The 6,752-nt window shown below is 39.3% G+C and overlaps 1 long non-coding RNA gene across 1 annotated transcript; it reads left to right on the top strand.

The window, feature by feature from the left end:
- Window positions 2,284–2,795, top strand: LOC110263544. The gene is made up of 2 exons (XR_002349358.1): window positions 2,284–2,361; window positions 2,515–2,795. It is a non-coding gene; the product is annotated as an uncharacterized LOC110263544 (long non-coding RNA).

Here is a 6,752-nt window from a genome sequence, read left to right as displayed (position 1 = left end):
TTTTGTGCAATAATTAGATAGTAATTTTGTTACCCATACACTTCTTAGAGGACGGCGTGAGAAAAGTTTCTAAGCTGTCTGTGAAGGAGGCTATAGCGCTCCCATCTAATACAAAAAGATAGTACTCCCATTTAACAAAGAGCTGCAACCGATTGGTCAGGCGGCAGGATTATTGAGTGGTTTCATAGGGAGTTTGGGTGCGGATTATTCCCAGTTCCCCATACACTTAGACAGTTGGAAGCAGGTGAGCAAAGCTAAGAAGGAACATGCGTACGACATGCTTAAGGTACAGCTTTAAGCTTCTACAATTTAAGCAATTTTAGTATTCACTTTTTTTATTTTAATCTCATCTGCATGGGTAAATTATATGGTTACTAAAATGTATCATATTGTGTTTTTCACATCATTATTTAAGCACTTCTCATTTATACGTAATTGCGACTGCTTGTACTGGATTTGAACGTCATACTTTAACAATTTATATTAGCATGTAATGGTTGTGGCATTTCTTCAAATTATCAGTCTTATACTTGTTCGTTGGTCTTAGTTAATGACAATGTCAACTAATTGCAGCGGGTCTTTTACTATGAGGACGATGTCAGAGGAAAAATAAAACGCGATATTTTGAAGAGGATAGGAAAGAACAGGAAGGATACAAGGCACCACTTGTATCATAGGTGTTACAAAGAAATAAGTACTTATGAGGAAAATCTTAAGCATCACCCGAAAGGAATAGACAAAAATGAATGGAAAAAGTTTGTTGACTATCGCCAGAGGGAAGATACAAAGGTAAGCCTTGGTATATTTTATTATTTCCACAAAAACATACATGTGTATACATATTACTCTCCTTACATTTTATATTCAACATCTATTTTTCATTTACATTTGCTTTTGTTATTTGTTCATAGAAAAAGTGTAAACAGAACACTGTAAATCGGAGCAAGTAACTTTACACACATACTGGGGCTCCAAAACATTGGCAAGAAAAAAAGACTAAGTGGTAATAAGTCATTATTTGCATTAAAATTTTGATTAATCTTCCTAAATATGTTGTTGTTGTTTACTAAATTGTATCGATATCAACGATATAAGAGAGAGAGCAAGGAAGGCCCGTTGGTAGAGGAGAGTTGTTTATCATGACTCATAAGAAAAAAGATGGCTCGTATATTCATCTTGAAGCGCGTGTTGTTAGTATAAGTCATGTTTGAAAATTTGAAGCAACATAGCTTACTGTATATATCGTGCTACTGTTAACTTCTTCCTTTCCAATGTGTTGTATATTTGTAGGAAGCAATTGCGAATGTTGAGAGGCGGGATGGATCCTCTAAACACCTTTCATAAAATGACTCGCTAGCACAAGTTCTCAGAAAGCAGCACCCAGGACGAGTTCGTACCCTAGGTGCTAGACGATGTCCCACCCAAGTCTTTGGTAACGCTGCTGGACAATCGTCGGGCTCTGCAGAGTCCAATGCAGAGGACAAGAGGATGATTGCAGAATTGACGGCTAAGCTAAAAGAAGAGCGGGCGAAGAGATAGTCAATACATAAGGTCTTGGGATATGTAGTCCAACAGCTAGGAGGCAATTTGCCAGTTGAGATTGCTGCAGAGCTGGCTTTTTTGGGCGGTACACCGGACTCGTCATGCGTAGGGCCATCTTCATCTGGCAATCACGACCCATAACAAAAATTTTGAATTACAATTAATGGTCTTAGATACTTTTACATTTAAGTAACACTAGTGCTTTATGCTTATTTTATTCAACTTAAGCATTCTTACTTTATTTTGGATGATGTTATGACAATTTTATTATATATGTTATTTTCTCATATGTTTAATTTGGTTTGTTATGTTAATTGAGCTGTTTTACTTGGTTGAAATTTCTTTAAATTAATTGAAAATTAAAAAAATTAAATTTTAATAAAAAATACCTTCTCAAAATAGGAAAAATAATAGAAAATCTAAAATTTTAATGGGAAATTTAAATTTGGCGGCGATTTTTAACCGACGCAAAACAGTAGTATTGTCCTCCTTCCTGACGTTTAGTGGCGGTTACAAACCGCTGCAAATTGGGAACTAACATTTCCCATCAGCATACTGCGGCCGCCGCAAAACCCAAATTTCCTTTTGCGGCGGTTATTCCAGCGGTTGACTAAAACTGCCGCTATCCGTTTTTCCGCGCCCCATCTTCCGGCGTTTCATGAAACCGTCGCGAAATATTTTGCGGCAGTTCAAAACCGCCGCTAAACGGCTCCAGGAACCGCTGCTAAATGCCGGTTTTGTTGTAGTGGCATAGTATTAGATCCTTCTCCAAAGCCACAAGCAGAGAAGTTTGAAGCAGCAAAGTACTCAACTGGAAAGGTTCTTTTCTTGCACCGTTTATACTCATATCTTAATATTCATTTAGCTGACAGTTGTAGAAATTTGTTAGGCATCTCGTGAATGACTAACACAAGAAAATTTCATATATATGCACGTATTGTTCATTGTTTCAATTTTTCTGGTTTGGTGCAGGATTAAAAACAAGTGTTATGTTTTCTTGTCCCAGTATCTTCTTTTAGTAATACAGGAAGAAGTATTTTCAAATCATGTGATATCCATGTAAAATTTGGAAGTCTTAAATGAAGAAAAAAGGAATAAAAAATTCATTAGTGTGCCTATTTGAATTGCAGAGAGAGCTATCTGATGCTATGAAGCAGAAGATTCGATCTGAGTATGAGGCAATTGGTGCAAGCCCAGATAAGCCCCTACAGTCAAACTATTTTCTTAATATCATGATTATCATTGCTGTTTTGGCAGAAATTGTGTTATAAAAGATTTAGTTTTTAAATTTTGATATTAAAAAATAAATTTTTAATTTGAGAATATGTAAATGAGATAAGATTAATAAATGATTCGAAATTAAAAATAAATAAATAACTACAAGATTTGTGGAGGTTTGAAAATCTCACAAAATAGTTAATTTGTGTTAAATTAAAAAATCAATTTGTGGGGGTTTTAAACTGCCACAAAAGTGATTTAAAATTGTCACAAAAGTTCAATATAAAACTCCCACTAAACACATACAAACCCCCCCCCAACTAAATAGATTGTGGAGGTTTTTAAAAAACCCTACAAAAGATCTCGTGGCACCTCAAATTTTAGCGGTTTTAGAAACCCACACAAACCATTTGGTGGGGGTTATAAACCTCCACAAATAAGAAAAAAACTGCCACAAATAAACATAAACCTTGTAGTGAAAGATATTCTACTAATATATTCAGATAAGTTCAGAAAATGAATGAGCAATCACATGTTAATCTTCATCAAGTCTCATAAACAAAATCTCAATACTCCAACTAGGGAATTAGCTCAACAAGCATTTTGTATTGGAAAAAAATTCATGTTTATAGACATAATAAACTGGATGGTCAATTTCATATAGAATTGGATGGTTACTTTCATAGACAAAATAGATGGTTATTTTTTATGCCTGGTATCAAAGGCTGAAAGGTGATGAGGGAGATGCGGTGTCAGTCAGCGACACTGCAGCGGGATGGTTATCGGAGCTCGCGAGAAAGAGGGTGAGAGGTGTGTCGTCGTTCACAAAGAAAGGATTGAATAAAATTTGAAATAAAGATTGGAATGTTAGAATTAAAGTGAAACTGACGGGTTTTGTTATACTAGAGTAAAAAGTGGGTACATTTTTAATTTTAATTTAAATTGAGCTAAATAAATAATTCATTATACTTTGTATACATTGTATAGATACTCCATTGACTCTCTAGCGAAATTTGTAATAAATAAAACATATCAGTCTCAAACTCTTTTATTATATTAGTGCTAATTAACCTTCCGAAATTAGGTTACGTTTGGCAGCACTACGCACATGCATCTGCAGATATCCAACTCACTCCTATCTAAACTTAATGATAATTGTGCTATTTTTAATTTTAATATTGACTTAATTTTAGAAATGGATTATTAATTAGCCTTATTATATTAGAGTAGAGAGAGAATGAGAGGGAGAGAGAGAGAGTGGGTGGGAAACACAGTGGGGGGTAGCTTTAGGAAACCGATCAAAGATCCTAGAGTTTGGAATCGAGAAGAGTATCAGCGGTTGGAGACGGAGTCCTTTTCGATCTTCTTGGATAACCTTCCAGAGGACATCTCGAAGAGAGAACTGTTTGAGCTTTTCAGTTGGACTGGACGCATAAACGACATATACCTTTCACGGAAGCAAAAAAATGGTAATTTGTATATCTTTGCGTTCATACGATACACCACGAGGGGAGGAGCTCTAAAGGCCATAACAGAGATGAATCGTATGAGACTGAGAGGTAAGATTGTGTTTGTTGGGGAAGCAAAATACAGGAGACCGTCAGTTGTGAATGGCACAAAGATGATACAGGAAGGAGGGATCGCTCGAAGAGAAACTGGTCGCCAGCCACAAAATGAACGGGACAATGCTCAGGCGCCCCCAGCTAGTAGTGGTAAGGATCTGAGAAAGGATAAGAAGATGCAAGATCCACATGGGAACGGATGGACAAAAAAACTGGAAGTGGCTGTGGCGAACGAGAACTTGAACTGGTTACAGAGGAGTTTGATTGGTGGAACAACAACGGCCATTGACTTTGGATTGTTACAGGATCTGGTAGCAAAGAACTTTCCACAAGTAATACAGGTACGAGAATTGGGAGCTTACAAAGCCTTGCTGACATTTGACAGCCTATTGAATGCTGAAGAGACATACACATTCAAAATGAATAGTCTGCTACAAATATTTCATAACGTATGGAGGTGGGACGAATCGGAGAAAAGCGATTCACGAAGAGTTTGGCTAGAGTGTTACGGGATTCCGCTACATGTTTGGACAGTAGATACATTCAGGAAGATCGGAGGCCAATGGGGAGAGGTGGTTGGGTGTGATAAAGGGACGGAATCGTGCGCCTCGTTTAGTGTCGGCCGTGTACTAATTGATACCTGTATTATGGATGTAATCCATGAATGGATTCATATCAGTTTAGGTACCAGTGGTTTTGATGTATTGGTAAAAGAGGTGGGACAGGAGGTATACAGTGCGCAATGTACATTGGAAAAAAGAACAGAAAAAGATGTCGGTTGCGTTTTTCAAAATAACGTAACAAGTAGAGATTTTGATGCTGATGGTACAATGTCGCATGACCTTACAAAGTTGTTAGGCTATGGAGATCAGGCAGCTTCAGTAGTTACGGGAAGGGTACGGCAGGAAGAAGATGATGAGGGTATATCAGTAATTTCAGAGTCAATTTTAAACGAATGGAGTAATGACCACTTAAAGCACAATCAAAACAATTCTGGTAAGAATAAGCAAAATTATGGCAATATTGATGGCTCGGCAGATTTGAGGGGAATGGGGGAGAGTAATGACACTGATTCGGAGATCACAATCCCGTGGAGATACCCATGCGACCAGATTGGGCTGGTAAGAAGAAAACCCAATGGAATGTGTATCAGTGACAAGAGAAGGGTCCACAAGGCTTTTAATTACAATGAGATTGTGTTGGGCCATGTAGGCCCAAAATCTTCTACGTCCTGTGTGCAGTGTGAATGCGCTGCTGGGCTTGATCAGGGAGCTATGGATCGGGCCGGCTTAACTCAAGGAAGGATCCAGGAGTCCGTGCGACCGGTCATGCTGATCCAAGGAACCCGACCCACGAAGTCTGATCCGAATGCGCCGCTAGGGAAACCACGAGGGCTGGAGACTCACATCGGCAACCGTGGAAAGCGGGAAGGTGGAAGATGCAGCGTGCTACACGGTGCTGGAGAGGAGATTTGGAGTAATTTGGGAAACTCAAAATTCGGCGTCCTGGGTGAATCGAATGGGTCTGAGCAAGACGAAGAGGAAGGCTGTGAAGCGTCTGCCGGTGGGGAAACCTTGATGCGGAGGCTGACTGACTGTGACGGTGCACTGGTGCTCGCTGGTTGTGTGCCGGGAAGGAGAAGCATCACTGGTGAGAGGATGAGTGCAGGAGAAGATGAAGTGGTACGGGCAGAGGCGTGCAGGTTGGAAGAACATGCTGGCACCGCGGAGGGAGCTGTGGCGGTTCCGGAGGAGGTTCAAGGGATTGAGGAAGTAAACGGCCATAGCAACGATGACAATCATGAAGCAGTTGCTGGTGGAAACGCAAATTCAGGGAAATCAGGCTCGGGAATTGATTCGGCTTTGAACAGGAATATGCCATTACAGAATGTGGAGGAGGAGTATGATGCTAGAGCCAACTGTAAAGGGGAACAAGGAGAGGCCAATGGGGATGACAACAGTAGCAATGAGTGTGCAAATTTAGCCGAACAAATGCTGGAAAATCGAAAGACATGGGAACTAGCAAAAGAGTCTGGAGCAATGTTGCTTAATGAGGAAGAAGACATTATGGCTATCCTCCAAGAACAGAATGAAGAGATTGATAGAAAGAGAAGATTGGCAAAACAGAAGGCTAAAGCAAGACGAAGCAGACCAAAAAATCTCAAAAAGGTGTGTAATTATAATTTAAAATGATTATCAGTTCATGGAATATTAGGGGGTTGAGGGGTGATGGGAAGTTAAGAATGGTGAAAGAACTTAAGAGAAAACATAGGGTGGATATGCTAGGCTTGGTAGAGACTAAAAGACAATTAGTGACAAGGTTTGATGTATTGAAAATATGGGGGAACGGATGCGTGGGATGGGAGTTTGTGGAGTCTGATGGTGCATCTGGTGGTTTGTTATTAATGTGGGATGAGAGTTTCTTTAAAAT

This window comes from Arachis ipaensis, chromosome B06 (genome assembly GCF_000816755.2).
Source record: "Arachis ipaensis cultivar K30076 chromosome B06, Araip1.1, whole genome shotgun sequence".
NCBI lineage: Eukaryota > Viridiplantae > Streptophyta > Magnoliopsida > Fabales > Fabaceae > Arachis > Arachis ipaensis.
This window is presented reverse-complemented; position numbering and strand designations above follow the sequence as displayed.